General features: G+C 35.3%; 1 protein-coding gene and 1 long non-coding RNA gene across 4 annotated transcripts in view; both read right to left on the bottom strand.

Moving 5' to 3' along the window:
* The window catches only part of LOC108358514 (uncharacterized), a 20,262-nt gene extending 19,930 nt beyond the window's left edge, over positions 1–332 (bottom strand). The window contains exon 1 of the long non-coding RNA XR_001846788.1: positions 322–332. This is a non-coding gene — a long non-coding RNA (uncharacterized LOC108358514). The remainder of the gene's footprint in view (positions 1–321) is intronic.
* The window catches only part of LOC108358513 (uncharacterized), a 273,182-nt gene that overhangs the window by 69,604 nt on the left and 185,481 nt on the right, over positions 1–18,097 (bottom strand). The window lies entirely within an intron of this gene.

The following is an 18,097-nucleotide window of genomic DNA, read 5'->3' as shown; positions in this document are numbered from 1 at the left end:
AAAAAAAAAAATATTTTCTTGATGCAAGCTTCATTTAACCGGTGTGGGGTCCACTGATGTTTGTATGTATTGGAAATTGTACCCAAAAAGTAGTAAAAATAATCCTAATATTTTCCCCTTTTTCTACTACCTCAAAATGCATGGCCGCAATTGGCATGCAGAAAAAGTGAGGTTATGTAAGTGACATCACCTTATATTTATTTCACCATGGGGTTTACCCATGATAAAAACCAAGGCATATTAAATAAGGTAGAAGTGATTTTGACATGNTGAGGTTATGTAAGTGACATCACCTTATATTTATTTCACCATGGGTTTTACCCATGATAAAAACCAAGGCATATTAAATAAGGTAGAAGTGATTTTGGCATGTCTCTCTTTTGACTATAATGTCAAATGATGAATAACTTTTAACCGTTTTCATGTCGGCATTTTCTATTTTTCGTTAAAAATTCAATTGCGTGCTGTGAGATAGTTTTGAATCGTGTGATGTTTTTTTTTTTGTTTTTCGACCACATCTTTATAGATACATATACAAAAATGACAAGGAGCAGGAACTACGAGCGTTGCGGTATGTGTGGCAAGCAGTGTTGCCAGAACTTTTTGGACCAACCGGTTAAATCGGCAAAAAAAAACCGGCTAAAAACGGCTAAACTGTTTCAGCTAAATTTTATTTAAATAAATCACAAGTAGAAAGTAGTTCTTGGAGTTTGTAAATTCAAGCTGGAAAAAATGTTGCCAGCAAGAATTCGCAATTGGGAAAAACATACGATTGTGGCACATGGTTGGATTTTTTGCCGACGAAAATTTGAATAAACAAGTTCGCTAAATTTCAAAATTTACGAACTTGGGCGATTTTAAAATGAAAAATGTAAGCAAATACTTGTTTACTTAACTCATTTAGTTAATTCCAATAAAAGGTACTCAACCAGAGTCGATTTAGGAAACCCGAAAGTTACTACGACAAAGAAATTGAGTCGTATGTTGAAGAAAGTCGGACTAACAAGAAATATACATGTAGATCCTGTTTTCCCACTCTAAACGAATTTTAAAAATTCTGTACAAATTTATTATGTTTGAAATGCAACCGTGGACACTTGCTGGCAGGGATACTTGCAAATTCCTGCAAATTTGCGTTCGTGCAGAAATTTGCAAGTTTCTCTACTTGAGAGAGAATTTGGGAGCATTTTTTCTTACTATCCGATATTTTGAGTGATAATTCTCGCTGAATTCTCGACGAACAAACCTATTATCTTCCAGAGAGTTTGATGTATATAGAAATTTGTGCTCTTTTATTTTCACCGTGACAAATTTTAGTGTTGGTTCCTTTAATTCAAGTTGGCCTACGGTTTTTGGAATTTAACCCTAGAACACTAATGTTAGTCGATCGGACTAATACAGTTTGTTTTGTGATGAAGTTTTTTGAAAATTCACTTCTTGAAATTGAAAGTTCATTACTTAAACTACAACACAACAAAACTTTGTTTCATTTTACTTAGAAAGTATTAAAATAATAATGTCTAGAATATTTTTTGACGATTGATACGTTAAAACTTAAAAAAAAGTCAGTGTTAAATACATGTTAGTCGATTCGACTAATAATTGGTGTTTACGTATTAAAAATATGATTAGTGTTCCAGGGTTAAATAAGTTCTCAGCAAAAAAGTTTGTTAAAAAAAAACAAAAAAATAGGTGTACATAGTTGCTTGAAAATATCAATTTTTCCCTTACCTTAAATCTTTAAGCGTGGGCAACAATGATTAGTTGTAATTAAGGCAGTATTGAATATGCGCTATCTGGGAAGACAATTAGTGGATTCCCTTAAACTCGTAAAGTCTTAAACTGTGTAAAACTCGTAAGTGTACGAGGCTTTTATGGGAACGCCCCCTTTGTGAAAAGGTGTAAATAGGTGCGTAAAGTGGCTGTTTGACAGATCAACCAGGATTTTGTGAAGCAATTTTTGTTTCGTAGCATTTTCCGTAACATCCCGCCGTCTTGTCTCTATAACTCTTGGCTATAATACAATTAAAAATGCCGCAAATTATCACAAAACCTAAGTCAATACCGTTGAAATTATTCATTTTATTCCCTTATTATTTTTTATTTTTTTTCATTTATTTTCATTATACTTTACGCACCTATTTACACATTTTCACAAAGGGGGCGTTCCCATAAAAGCCTCGTAAACTTACGAGTACGGTTTAAGACTTTACGAGTTTAAGGGAATCCCCCAAGAGAAACAATTTGTTATTTTCTAAATTTACGAATAAGACTTCACACTTAAATTTGAGACATTCATATCTAACAAACATTTTATGAAGAAAATCCCTGCTACGGCCTTCTTTAGAAAAAATATATGTATTCGTTTAAAATAAAAATAATCGAAATCGGCCCAATTTTATAAAACTCTGCCTGGCATGAAAATTTTCTTCGCGATAAGGCTATCCTATATGTATATGTATGTGTAAAGATAATATTGAAGTAATTCTTAAAATTAGTATACGTACAAACATAGCACTCGCATCTCAAAGGGTTAATTTGTTTGTTTACAGTTTTTTGACATTATAACTAGCTACAAGAGACTTCGAGCTAGTTGTCACTTCTACCTCATTGAATATGCCTCGATAAAAACCATGGTACAAATATTTATTTATTTATTTAATCAAATGGAATAAAATCCTTACTGACTATAAAACAAGAGAGCTTATACACTACCTAAAATAATTAAGCAGGACAAAACGAACTGTTCCAGATGAGAGAGACGGATCATATTCAGAGAGCTCATTTAGCTCAGAAAGGGTTCTGAACAATGGCGAGAATTTTACGTAGTTAGTTTTTGGAAATCCCAGGTAGTATAAAGAAACACGACGCAGATTATGAGACGGAACGTTTAATGCTAACTTATCCAAAAGATTAGGAAAATCGACTGTGCCCTCCAATATTTTGGCCACAAAAGAGGCTGCGAGGAAAAAACGCCTAGTATTTAGCGAACTTAAATTAAGAAGTTGACAACGAGAAGTATACGGAGGTATAGGTTCAGAAAATTTTAGAGAACGCAAGGCAAATTTAATAAAAACTTTTTGAATCTTCTCAATGCGGTTTATATAGACGGCCTGATAGGGACGCCAAATGAAAGACGCATACTCTAGCCTAGATCTCACTAACGTGACATAAAGAAGCTTCAGAGTTTAGGGACCCTTAAACAACTGACCATTACGACGTACGAATGCTAGCATTGCATAAGCCTTGGAAATTACGTAATTAATTAATTTTGAGTCGAAGTAAACCCCTAAGTCTTTAACCTCTGCGACATAATTAAGATCATGGCCCCCAATATTGTAATTGGTCTGAACGGTAAGAAGCTTTCTGGTGAAAGTGGAATAGGAACATTTACTAACATTTAAAGATAAGGAATTAAGAGAGCACCAAGAATGCAGGTTATTAAGCTCAGCTTGCAGCAAAAAAGAGTCTTGTGAGGTTCTGATCACTGAGTAAACATTTAGATCGTCAGCATATAATAAATACTTAGAAGACTGGAAGCATGATCCAATATCATTCATGAATAAGACAAATAAAAGAGGGCCCAGATACTGCCTTGGGGAACACCCGACGGAGCTACAAAAGGAGTGGAGAGTACGTTATCAAAGCAACTGTACAACGCCTATCGTACAGATAGGAATTAATCCATTCCAGAAAAGTGGAATGAAAACCCAATCGCGATAACTTATTAATTAAGACTTTATGCGAAACTCTGTCGAACGCCTTCGAAAAGTCTGTGTACACAACGTCCGCTTGTAGACCTGACTGCATCGCAGCAACACAGTCCTCCATGAATGTAGCAAGGTTGGAGACAGTCGACCTCCCACTTACAAACCCGTGCTGGTAAGGGAAAATTAAACTTTTCACTGCGAAATTGAGCTTCTGTTTGACAACTGATTCCAAAACTTTTGGGACAGTGACCAGTTTGGAAATAGGCCTATAATTCGAAACGTCGTTCTTGTTTCCACTTTTGTAAATTCGTGTGATGAAAGCATTTTTCCAGTCGTCAATAAAGTAACCAGACGAAAGAGATTTATTGAACAATATTGTTAATGGCTGAACAAGCGATGGGCAACGTTTGAGAATAGCACCTGAGAGGCCATCAGAATCTAATTTAAAAGGGTGCTTTATGGAACAGGTATGGAAGAGGGTAGCGTTCAGAAGCCACATTAGAATCCGAGACATAATTGGAGGAGAAAAATTCTGCGAAGAGATTGGCTACCTCAGCAGGTGTGTTAGCCTCCTTGTCATTCAAAAAGACTGAGGACGGCACACTCGACTTAGCGTTCTTAGATTTTACAAACCTCCAAAATGCTTTAGGGTTGTTTTTAATGTCTGCTTCACTTTTGCTAATAAACTTATTATAGAGAATCTTGTCCAAGGAATTAAAGTTCCTAAGGCAGTACTGATAACTGACAAACACAGATTGGAACCTAGTTGCCCTAAATCTTTTAAAATGCCTATTTTTACGATTTTTGAGTCGCTTTAGATCCTTGTTGTACCATGGTAACTTGTACAACTTCCTTGTAATTAAAGGCACTATTTCTACACACGCCTCATATACACTACTTTTAAAAACTTTGTATGCATCGTTAGCGTCCAAATTACTGAGTATGTGTTTCCAATCATAATCATGAAGACGGCTATTTAAGAGTTCAAAATTGCACGAACTAAAGTTAAAAGTTGGTCGGCATCTCTCAAGAGGAACAGTAGCGAAAACATAAAATTGAATATGAACTTCCATAGGAATATGATGATTATTTGCGCGAGTTATTGGGGATGGGCATTCAGACACCCAGTAACTTACATTATTGCTAATGAAGATTAGATCTAAAATACGCTAAAATTTATTTATAATTCCATTAATTTGTTGAAGACCAATACTTAGGAAACTATCAGTTACGTATAACTCACTGTCTGTAGTCGCATTAACCGTGGTAAAAGACGAGGAGGTATTAAAGCTATCCCAGGATACATTACACAAATTAAAATCACCAAGTACACAGAGGTCGTGTTCGCCAATCCTTGAACTGAGATTCAAAACATTGTCAACGTGCGCTCTATATATGTCGAAGCAACTGCTCGGTGGAATGTAAGAGACACATACAAACAGAAGTTCAGAGGAACTCCGAACATTCACGCACAACTGCTCGAGGATAGAATCATTATTTTGAAGATGAACCATCGACGAGCACAATCTACGCTGAACTGCTATAAGCACTCCCCCCCTCTGGACAGGCCCGACCTGATTTCGTCGCGGTCCTTACGATAAACATTATATAGATGGGGATCGAAGAATTCTGAGTCAAAGAAATTAGGTGTTAACCAGCTTTCGACGATGACGAATATGTCAAAGTCCAAATGTGAGCTCAATCTGCGGACTACATCAGCTTTAGTTCTCATTCCAGAAACATTTTGAAAATAAATTTTGATTTTACTATGTGCAACCACACTAGCAGTGCTATCGACTGGCTTTGTATTGTCAGCTGGTTCTGATAATAAACAACTACACGAGGGCGCATGAGCTACTTCAGTTGCATTTGTTGCGGCAATTTTTGAAAAAAACGGAAAGGCCGAACAGAAACATTAGCTGGCCACAACTCAGGCCTGATCAGATTATCGAAGTTGTGGGCGCAGACCCCAAGCTTAAAATTCACGTGTGTCAGTGATTCCAGATTCGACTCTTTTTTAAAGAGCTTGTAGAAAGAAATGCGTCGCTTATCAATGCCAGTGTGGTTCCCCACGTACTCAATAATGTTATCACAAGACACTGTTGGCAAGAAAGATGACAAATGCAACCACTTAAATGGAGTTGCAACACCTAGATCACTGCAGTCATTGGATCCAACCACACGCACCGGCTTACGACTTTGCTTCCTTCTTTTGCTCTCCACTGTCCGCCAAGGGGTAGGAGAAGGAGAGGCGGGCACATCCGCGCCAGTAGCATTAACAACATCAGCAGCTTCAAGTTCAGCATTAACAACGTCAGTTTGATCACAATTCACAGGCGGCGAAACGTCGACGGCAGATGACTGCGCAGCAGCGTCACTTTCAGCTTCTGCGCCGATTGTTGACTTCGAGTTGGTAACAAACACTTTGTTAGCAGTAAGTGAGGATCGCGTCGAAACAGCACTCCCACCATTAGTACGAAATAACATGTGCGAGGGAGAGACCGCACTAGAAGACTCAGGAGCAACGGTACTTTTGATAGAACTAACTTCATCTACTAACACTTGCAAACACTTCGCAATGTTGTTCTCCTTTAATTGCGTTACTATTCGCTTGTGTAGGGGTGAGACAGCAGCAGGAACAGATGTCACTGAAGCGACAGTAGACAAGCTTTTGCCATTGTTTACTTTACCCGCCAAAACATCTGATGAACAAGCAAAAGCACTTTTGAGAGAATTAACCTCGTCCACTAACATTTGTGGGCACGACGCATTGTTGTTGTCCCTGACGTTTATTGCTTGCAATTCAGACTTTATCTCGGATTTAAAATTATCAAATTGCGCAAATAACTCCTTGAATTTAGCATCAAAAGCACACCTTATGGCCTCAACTCAATGTCTTTGAGAGGCCAGAAGCGAATCATATGTTTCACTGAATCTCCTTGGAAAACCCCACATTCAGGACACAAATAACCAATATTTCGATTTTTTTTTGAAAAGATTGACATCATATTCAGACACGACACCATCGCAGCAAGTGCGATGAAATATTTTTCTACAAAATCCACTGCATGGCACCTTCTGAGCGTCAGTCCTAGCGAATGCTTTATTGCATTTGCCACAAAAATCGTCCATAATGACAAATCAAACGAAAAATAACAGAGCAAGCAAAAACACGTCCGCTCGTCAGCTTCGCACTTTATGTTTTTTTTATTTATTTAAAGGTAGTTTCACTTCTTATTCGCCATTGCTTCCATCTGACGTAAACTGTGCTTTTGACATTTTCGTTTAACTTGAAGCTACCATATTCTTTGAGGAAATTAAAGTGATTTTTTACTTCAAAAAATATATTTTGAGCATAATTTTTTAGCGAGCTTTTAGTGAGTTATTTCTAAAATTAAATATAAGTCAAGTAAATTCTCGTATTACATTGTGTAATGCACATAGAGAATCTATTGGTTTATGCAATTATTTACATCATTATTTAGTACAATTAGCTGCATATTTCGGGATGGTAACTTCACAAAGGTGTTGTTTGTTCCAACGACCTTTCGGTAGAAAATTTTCAGCCTCGGGACGGATATATCCAATCTAAGGGAAACGCGGCAACAGCAGCAGTAGAGCGAGTAGTTTATCTGTCTATAAACTACACATAACACGGAGCTCTAAGAAATAGGAAATTTGTTTACCCCCCTCTTCATGACCATCACGCGTTATCACAAATAAGTTTATGCTTCCATGGTGCTTCATTGACGGTAAGCTACTTTTAAACCATTCCTTTGTTCATATTTCCACTAAAGAGGATCCAAATTGAAGCAATGTCCTAATATCTTAATTTCCAGATATAATAATATCTCACGTAACACTGCAGATAGTTTTTTGCGGTAAGGTAATTTAAGGTATTTAAAATCAATACACAATTGTTAACAGCTCTGCTAATACGATGAAATAAGTAAATTTACCTTGCGTGTTGTTATTTTTAATGCATACAAAATTCCTTTAAAAAATATTAAAATTTCTGAAACAATATTTATTGTGGTGGCAGTGTTACTTGAGCAATTTACGAAAAGTATAAACGTCATAAGCACAGTTTATGTCAAAAAATTTCAAAGTGAAACTACCTTCTTTTTTTGTATCATGATAAAAACATTACAAGGTAAATTCATTCCCTCAATTCGTCGGCCATGACTTTTTTTCTGACGTTTGCCAGCATTTTAAAATCATATAAAATTGAGAATAAAAAGATGAAAGTGTTCACAATTGTTGTTGTTTGAGATTGAAAATGGGAATGTGTGTGTGAGTTTTAGTTTTGAATTTTTAAATTATATTGCTGGCAAACGTCAGACTGGCTCTCAATGGTTTTACCTTGTTATGTTTTTATCGTGGTTTTACCTTTAAATATTTGTATCATGGTATCAAGGCGAATTAATATAAGGTGATAGCAGGAGTACAAAAACAAAAATTCACATGTATTTTGTTTTTGCTTTGGCGGCATAAACTGTCAAAATCTGTAAGAGTGTGTGTAGAAACTCAAACAAAATTTTTCAAAAAAAAAATTTTTCACAAAATCAGCTGAGCTAGTAACACCACCTTATATAAATTCGCCTTGCATGGTATAAAGTAATCCAGATAGACAAAACAAAAAATGTAAATACCCCGAAGCGAATGTCATGCATTAGTCGCTTAAGAGTCTTGTACGGAAAAGTTACGTCTTAAATTACTTTGGGCTCCGTTTATATGGAAGTCCTTCATGACTTTTTCATATAAATGGTAATTTCGTCGTTAATGTCATCTGCATGACTTGGTCATGCAGTGATCATTAATGATATTCAGCGTCAGTATCTTGCAATGGACTTCTTATAAGTGACTGCTGCAAGACATTGTCTGTTATAAGTCTTTGATAGGAGTATGCCTGCATGAACCTGTGTCATTGTCAGCTATATGTCGTTTAGGATTCACAGCAAGTACGACGATGTCACTACATCCTCATTAGTGACAATGTCACCGGCGACCATTTTCGCTGCTGGGTATGCTTATTTGACAATTTGTTTGAATGTATTGGTTGATATTTTTTCACAGTTGTCGTTTTTGTTAACCCAAATGAAATCCAACTTCAATATTTTCTTATAGTGAAAAATATTTTCAAGTCACATAAAATAAAACCACACATAGACATGATATAGTCGATTCATTTTTTGGTTACATCTTATGATTGTTGTAATATCTTTTTTGACTGATCAGCTCTTCATCTTTTCTTATCTTATCTTATCTCAATCGATTTTCAGGTGTAGGAAAATTTAGAAACATGAAAATTTCAAAATGCGATATCTCAGCGAAAAAAATGATATTTGAGCAAACAAAACGCCATTCGAAAGAAGAAGACTTGTACTTAAAGATGCCAGCCTATTATTTTGGTGAAAGAAAACATCTGCAAGGCTACATAACCTCAAATATGGGCAAAAACGGAGTTTTTTGCACTTTTAGGTTAGGATATCTCGAAAACCAGAGCTGATAGAGCAGATTCCAGGCCAGGCCAGATTCGGATTCATCGCATCAAAATCCTTCGAAAATATATAGTACGGTTTCTGGGTCTGAAATGCTGTCGGCCTGTGTAATGGTGGGCTGACTTTGGAAAATTTAGAGGGTAGAACTAGTATTACTTAGCTTAAAGCTAGAACTCTCTAATTTTCATATATATGTACCTTTCTTATAGTGGAGACCTCCATAGCTTTTATGAAATAAGTACACAAAATTATAGCTCGACGCTCGAATAAATGCACGAAATTTTTATTTATTTGTTCAGCCGCTAATTCACATGCAACTAAAGACGGTTTATGCAGATAAGCGAGCCAGTTTGTCAACCGTATAAAATGTATGTACATCTGTATGTATGTACACATATACATACATACATATACATTAAAGTGGTCCAAAAATGTATGTAAAAAAATAAGGTGGCATTTTTAATGCCGCCACCCCCTAGGATTGTTCTATACCGACAAAAAATAAACCCCTATTTTTTATTTTGAAATAAAAAAATATTTAGGGAGCGCTCAAAGCGCTCAAAGTTTTCAATGTATTTTATATGGGGATAAAACAACTTTTCGTAGAAATAATGTAGAATTCTTGCAAATCAATATTTTTCGATCGGAAAATTTTGCTATATTCAGGAGATTCCCAGTAATAATATCCAATTGTTCCTTTAACTATTTTTTCATGGTAACTATATTTTATAGGTCCTAGAAAATGCAATGGGGGGACCATTAAAAAATCTTTTATCATAAAAAATGGTTAAATCAACAATTGGGTACTAATATCTGAAGTCTCCTGAAGAGAACCACAGTTTTACGATTGAAAGATATTGATTTTCAAGAGTTTTATACCATTTTTACAAAAATATGTTTTTTCCCCATATAAAATACATGGAAAACTTTGAGCGCTGTGAGCACTCCCTAAATATTTTTTGATTTCAAAATAAAAAAATAGGGGTATATTTATTTTCGGTTCAGAACAATCCTAGGGGGTGGCGGCATTAAAATTCCGACTTTATTATTTTGGACCACTCTAATATACATATATCAAAATAATCAGAATGACGAGATGAATTGGTTTAGCCATGTCTGTTTGTAAACACGCTATCTCGAACAAAATTTAGATATTTTAACGAAATTTATGTTAGTCATTATTAGCGATTCAAAATTCATACAAATTTTTTTCAATTTGAGTTTATAGGATGGTTCTTCTGAGAGCAATGTCAAATTCAATCACACTTTGTTGAATACATTTTGGCCAGTAGCAACAATATAAATGTATTTCAAATTTAAAACTTTTACAACTATTTACAAACTATTACAATTCCAAAAATAATTTGTTTTAGAAAACAATAAAATAAGAAAACTTTTGATTATACGACGCTTTTATAAATGTACTAAAAATTAGAAAATAATATTTCTCAGTCCCATAGAACTAACAACTTTTGATTTTGAAATTTCAGCAACCATGTATAAGTTTGAAAACGAAAAACGTGGAGCGCATGCAATACAAAGTATTAGATTTAATTTACAATATTTAGTACATAACATAACATAAGATCTAAAATTTCTACAGAGCGATCGATCAGCCGCTCCCCGCTTTGCCGCTCAATGCGTGGGTATACATACTCCATACATGATTATTTTTATCTAGTATTAAGTTTTAAATATTTCTTAATGCACAATACAGATTGCAATAAAATATTTGAGTTAAAAAAAAAAAATTTATATATTAACTAGCGCAAAATAGAAATACAAAGTGAAGTCAAGTCAAACTTCATTTGGTCTTCTCCTGCCAACGCCAGCAGAATCCAGTACTTTAAGGGCTATGGGATTGTTATCTTTAAGGATGACGTGGCCTAGCAAATAAGGAAGACGTGTTTTAATTCGCTAAACCATAATGCATTCATATAAATCAGAGGTTCCCAATTTTTTTTCTCGTAGACCCCTTTCAAAAATTTACTGGTTTCGGTGGACCCCCTGCTGATACATTTCTAAATATTCCCAAAGCTCGTAAAAAAATTAAATTTAAAAATCTAACAATGTAAATTTGCATCGTGGGTGAATTCAAAAACTAAACTCAGAGTGGCCAAAATAAAAGTAAAATATATTCTTGTGTTCTCGTAAGTTATATTTTTTAAGAGCACTGTGCTAGCGTTATTTACATTATCTTCTCCATAAACTCATCAAATGTTCGGCTCACTGATGACTTTTCACGTGGAGTATATGTAAAATAGTTTATTTGTGTTCATGGCATCATTTTTTATTTTTATCACTCCGAGTTTTTAAGTGAGGCCAAAAATATTTATCACATTTTTTAAAGACGAGTTTAAAAAAAACAATGACAAATAAGCAAGCAAGCAAGAAGCACAAAAAGTGATCCACCGTCTCATCTTCTTCAAGGCAAGATGGGCAAACGGACTTGTCATTTACGCCTATCACAGTCAGGTGTCAGCAGTCCAGCTCAGTGAGAGCAAAAAATTAGATAGACCTTGTGCGATTGAAGACAACATGAGTTTTGCCCACCTGCATCCCCTCGGTGCCTCTGAGTCATTTCTGAGCGAAGTATTCACCCAGTTTCTGATGGTGGCTTTGATTGCCGAAGGTGCTAAAACTGGTTGCGGACCGAGGAATGCCTGGTCTGAGCCAACTCTGGCCAAATGATCAGATGTCTCATAACCAGGTACTCCAGAGTGACCTGCCACCCAGAGTAAAACAACCTCGTTTATGTTCACCATCATATTTTAGTCGAGACTTGCATTGCCGAACTAGTTTGGAAGTACTTAAATAGAGCGCTGGTCAATGCCTTATGTGCAGCTTGGTTGTCACTGCAGTCACGTAAACTCCTTCCCCTCCACCTATGTTCCACCACGTAGTCCATGGCTTTGAGTATTGCAATTACCTCCGCCTGGAAGACCGAAGCATATACCCCTACAGAAAAGTGAAGCTTATCTCCATTAACCTCGAAAAATACCCCAGATCATGACCCAGAGTCAGTTTTGGAGCCATCAGTGAAGATTCGACAATGTGTGAGTTCGGTCTCAGCGATGGAATCAAACCAGCATTCAGTCTCAGGGAACTCAACATTATAGAATTCAACAAAGGTAATGGTGGCGTACTATCCTGTAGCATTGAAAGGACACAAGTGCTTAAATCTCTTAAACAAAAGCCAAAAGAGGGTTAATGTAGTCAAATATATGAATTGTTTACATTTAAATTTTCAAATAAACAAACGTCACGTCGTATTTTGATTTCACTTTGTTTATTACATTATGCTTGTATCGGAAGCGCAAAACTTATTATGCTTCAGCATCTTCTTTGAAAAGCAACCCTTTAGAGGAATGGGAAGATATGCACACAACATTTCTGCAGCTATATAAGCAAGCCCGTGTATATATAACGGTTGTTGGGTCATCTGTGCCTTGACAGAGGCTTTTCTCAAAAACAGGTACAACTATATCAAAATCTCGAAACCGCCTTTCAGGAAAACACTCGGAAAGTTGATGTTTTTGGGAAATATAACAAAAAACGAGTTCTTTTCTTATACTTATTTTATATGAAAAAACTTTATCTATTAATCTTGTAAAAATGTATTATTTTATTTTTGCAATCAGATACTACACACAAATAACTGTTGTCTTAAATTTTTGTATGAAAAAATATTAAAAGATAAATAATCTTGTAAAAATGTATTATTTTATTTTTGCAATCAGATACTACACACAAATAACTGTTGTCTTAAATTTTTGTATGAAAAAATATTAAAAGATAAATAATCTTGTAAAAATGTATTATTTTATTTTTGCAATCAGATACTACACACAAATAACTGTTGTCTTAAATTTTTGTATGAAAAAATATTAAAAGATAAATAATCTTGTAAAAATGTATTATTTTATTTTTGCAATCAGATACTACACACAAATAACTGTTGTCTTAAATTTTTGTATGAAAAAATATTAAAAGATAAATAATCTTGTAAAAATGTATTATTTTATTTTTGCAATCAGATACTACACACAAATAACTGTTGTCTTAAATTTTTGTATGAAAAAATATTAAAAGATAAATAATCTTGTAAAAATGCATACTTTTTGTGAAAAAAATACAATAACTTTGAAAAGTATGCAAAATCGTAGTTCTATTTAGAAGTACTCGATACCTTTCCGATACTGAGTAGGTATCGATACCTTGTTTCATAAAAGTACAAGTACTGATTTGAGTAATACCTTGATGGTATCGATTTATCCCTATTTATTTCAGCACGACAGTAGGCAATGCCAATGTTGTTCAATTTTGCCTTCAATGGGCTTAAGAAAACGCGGTTTCAGTAGAAGACACCTTAACTCTTCAAAAGCTGAGAGAGTCGACAAAAATGTTCCTCAAAGAAAATACAAACGAACATTTTCCATTTTTTTTAAATAAATTAACCAAGAAAAATACTTATTTCGATGTTGCATACATATAAATGAATTAAATTAATACTCTTGATTTGTCTTACCATGGACAATATTCCGCCCTATTATGGTTATAAACATCGATGTAATTTTTTCATCGAAAAAAGCCCTCGTAAGTCCAACTCCAGCTACGCTGAAGGAAAGGTGCAAAAATTATGCTCTTTTATTTCGAGACTTCAAGGCGAATCCATATGATTAAATTAAAAACAAAAAACAAAACCGACTTCACTTCCTATATAAAAATTTAAGATTATCGTTAATTTCTTCATGATCCGATGATCGGATCTAAATCAAATTAGTAATGGGACCACCTTTCGGTTAACACCTTTCCTTTAAAAAAAGAATTATAGAAATCGCTTACCGTGGTCCAAAGTTATGCGGCAACATACATAAAAAAATAAATAAATAATTCCGACACATTGATAGCCTTCTCCTTTTTTTGAAGTCGGTTAAAAAGCCCAAGTTCAGGGGAAGCCGAAAATTAAATACCCGGCACACGTATTAAATATAGTAGTTTCTTTTTCACTTTGCCGAAAACTATCGTTACATGGTAAGCAGGGGGGTTTACCTCTATTTCAAACATAGTATGTTCTGTTAAACTTAATGAGATAAAGTTTTATAGTTATAAGTGGGCGGTACTACGCCCATTTTCCAAAACTCCATAATAATCTTATTTGTTTTTAAGAGATTGTTGTGAGTAATTAGCGTCCTTAAATTACGAAATATCGAAGTTTCCGTATTTCTGAAATTTACCGTTATATGAAAAGTGGGCGTCATTTTGGCCCGATTTCAAAAATGTTCAATGTCTTGCTTTTGTCTGTCAAGTACATACATTAATTATACCGAGTTTGGTAGAAATTGAGAAATTGATGGAACGGTTACCAAGATCCACATATGTGGTCATAAGTGAGCGGTGCCATTTTCCAAAATATTGTTATAAACGTATTTCTTGTTAAAGTTTTATGGTAAATGTCAATTTTGAATTAATTTCGTTCGGTATTTATTGATTTATAGAAGATTTCGGTTCTAGCTAAATTATCGTTATATGGGATGTGGGCGTGGTATTGTCCGATTTTAAAATTTTTTAGCCCTTTGGTTTGTTTTAACGGGACCAACAATCGTGGCATGTTTAGGAGAAATCAGTGAAGCTGTTACCGAGCTATGCACATGTAATTTTAAGTGGGTGGGACTACGCCCATCTTAAAATATCGCAGTTTTTGTATTTCTGAAAACTACCGTTATATGGAAGATAGCCGTGGTTATTGCCCGATTTTTCCCATTTTCAATATCATCCGTCCTCGGCTCAGAAATACACGTACTAAGTTTCGTTAAGATATCTGAATTTTTACTCAAGTTATCGTGTGTACAGACGGACGGGCGTATAGACAGTCACGGCTTAATAGATTTCTTTTTGTGATCTGAGCATTTATGTATACATACAACCGTTATGTGAACAAAGTTATGATACCCTTGTGCACAAGCGCGCTCGGGTATAAAAACTTACAGGTCCTTCTTTTGTTTTCGCTTTCGGTACACAATTGTCAACATTTTAGCTATTTTTCGCTCAAGGAAAGCGAACAAAAATCCAACACTCTCACTTTCTCATTCGCTTATGAGATGTTCTGGCATATCGTCGTTTAAAGTACAAAACCGCGTATCGTCGTTCTGCAAAACCGCGTAACTGACATTTTTTGCCAAAAATTGGATTTGCTCACACAAGCTCTTGGCTCAATCCTTAGCCATTCGTCCTGAAATATTCTAGCCAGAAATGCGATTGCTTTATAAAAAAGAGACCCATTTTGAAATATTTTTTTATTTTTTACCCTCTAGAAAATAATTTATGCAACCTCACATACGCGGTTTTACATTCAGCCTTATTGTGAGTGTCGAATGCAAATCGTTTTTCGAGAGTCGAATCGTATCGAAAATTTCATGTCATTGCCTAAAATTTCGACTCAACTAGTGTACTAAAACGGGAAAACTTGGCAGCACTGCATAGCTTTCGACTATTTTCGTCGTTTACTTATTTCAGCACGACAGTAGACAATGCCAATGTTGTCGAGTCGTACAATTTAACCTAATTTACGACTTACGCAATGAGGCTGATTATCTTGATACGCGATTTTGTACCTTAAAGCAGGGATGCTCATCCGGTAGCTCAATTGGCTCACAACATCACTGTGGCTCACTTTGCCTCACTTACAACAAACAATGAATTCGTGGAAGCACAACACGCAAAATGTTCACGGACAAAAAACGATCGACATTGAATAGGCTTACAAAAACACCACTGCCGTTCACTTTGGCTCACTTACAACAAACACAGAAAAACAAACAAAACAAGCGTTGACTCAGCAAAAATACTGTTGCTTCGTTTTGGCTCGCATTTGCTCAGCTGTAGGCTTGTATCATTTACCTTGTTTATACCAACACATAAAGCGCTTTGACCGAGTTTGCTGTGATTCAAAACGGAAGCATAAACAAACTTTCATTACGCTCAGAAATTCAAAAGTGTATTGACTCGAATTTGTTTTCAAATGGCTTTTTCACATCGGTTAGAAAACAGGTATAAACACGTCACTCATTTGACGCGAAGTGAAAAAAGGCTGGTTTTCTTTATACTGCTCGTTTTAAATTTAAATTATTATTATAACAAATTTTAATTCTTGTTCGCTTCCATTTCGGTCCACCACGCAAATCAATTATTTAAGAAATATAGAATAAAAATAACAAATTGGCAAAAAATTAGGTGCGCTTGCAACACTGACGTCGAGAAAATCGATAAAGGCATAACGGACGCGACAAAAACAGAAGTGATTTCAGAGTACATGTAAAAATAAGCAAGACTCAGCGAATCCTGTAAGGTTTTCCTTTATTAAATCTTCTTTAAATAAAATCAAATTATGGACCGTTACAACCAATTCATTTTTAATCAGAAGCAATTCGTTGTCGATTTAATTTTGAATTAAAATCTGGTAACGGACGTGACATATCGGATGTGACAGATTTTTCCCCCATACAATATTTTTACTTGTAACACATACTAAAATAATTTTTTCAGTTCTTCTCTCCACCGTTTCGCGTTTTTAATACCTTTTTTCGCTATCTGAAATTTAAAGTTATTAACCCGTTAGAATTCATTTACTTGCATTTTCGGTTTACCTTTTTTGGGGTTATGCCCATATGTGTTGAGTCAAATCAGCTCTTTGTTTATACGGTTCTTGCGTAGGTATAAACAAGGTAATTGATTTGTTATTTTGGGGTTGAAATATTTTTTGCAGTTTCTAGAACGATGTTGTTGTAATTGGTATTGACGTTGTTGTCGTTTGGCTCAGTAACTTAAATTTGTTGAACATCTCTGCTTTAAACGACGATATGAGTACCAAGGAGAATGAAATCAGTTGTTCTAGCAACACTACCTTACGTGAATTCGCCCCATGATTCAATAATAAAAGGTTTTTTAAGAAAAACTTTCTCTCGCTCTGATTTTATCAATGACACTCCCACCCTACTCCTAATAACAAAAACAGCGATATTTCTTTTCCAAATTTCTTTGCAAGTTTTAAGAACATTTTTAAATTGTTAGTAGTGAAATTTTTACTTTTTAAATTTGAAGAAGTTTTTGTTCTTCATTCGCTGGCGCCAACAAGACAAAATGGGTGAGAATCGTTGGACTACAGAAATTCAATGTAGGCTAAAGAGACGAAATTCCCTTAAATGCCGAAATGTATTTGTCGATATTCGTGGAGACCTCTTGATTCTGCCAAGTCGCTGTAAAGTAAAGCGTGCAATGGTTTTGGTAAATGAGCCAACGACGGTATTTAGGTATTGTCCTCCACAACACAATCCTGGTATCTTCGAATGAGACTTTGACGCAATATAACATTGCCAAACTGCATCCATAGGCCCAATCGTCACACGACAGCTCGGTTTAGTCAATGGCGCGATCTAATTGCACACTTAGAAGGTGTACGCACGAGGCGAATGTTGGCTGGCGACCAACTTTGTTGAAAGCGATTAGTTGAAAGGCCGTTCAACCAAAAGTAGAATGCAAAGTTGAACAATGCAAACGCCTTTTTATGGCGAATATTTTGATATTTTTTTATATTTTGATATTTTTGGTCACTCGATTTTTTTCGTGCAACCCGGCGTGAGTTGAACGCAAAAGTTGCCTGAAAAATCGCCTCGTGCGAAAGCCCCCATACGCCACTTCTCATTTTACGATGTAGATCACGTTCCCTATCTCAGAAGTTCAGTAGCTGCGTGTTCTTTTTATTCTTCCTGAGTTCGTCCGGCACGAATGTTCAATTGCGGCTGTGTAAGCCAGTGTTGAATATTCTCCCCAGAACATTAAAAGTGCGACATCAAAGAATTCGAATTACCATATTCGAAACAATCGAGC

Source organism: Rhagoletis zephyria, unplaced genomic scaffold (genome assembly GCF_001687245.7).
Source record: "Rhagoletis zephyria isolate East Lansing unplaced genomic scaffold, Rhagoletis_zephyria_1.1 Rzeph_scaffold_00265, whole genome shotgun sequence".
NCBI lineage: Eukaryota > Metazoa > Arthropoda > Insecta > Diptera > Tephritidae > Rhagoletis > Rhagoletis zephyria.
This window is presented reverse-complemented; position numbering and strand designations above follow the sequence as displayed.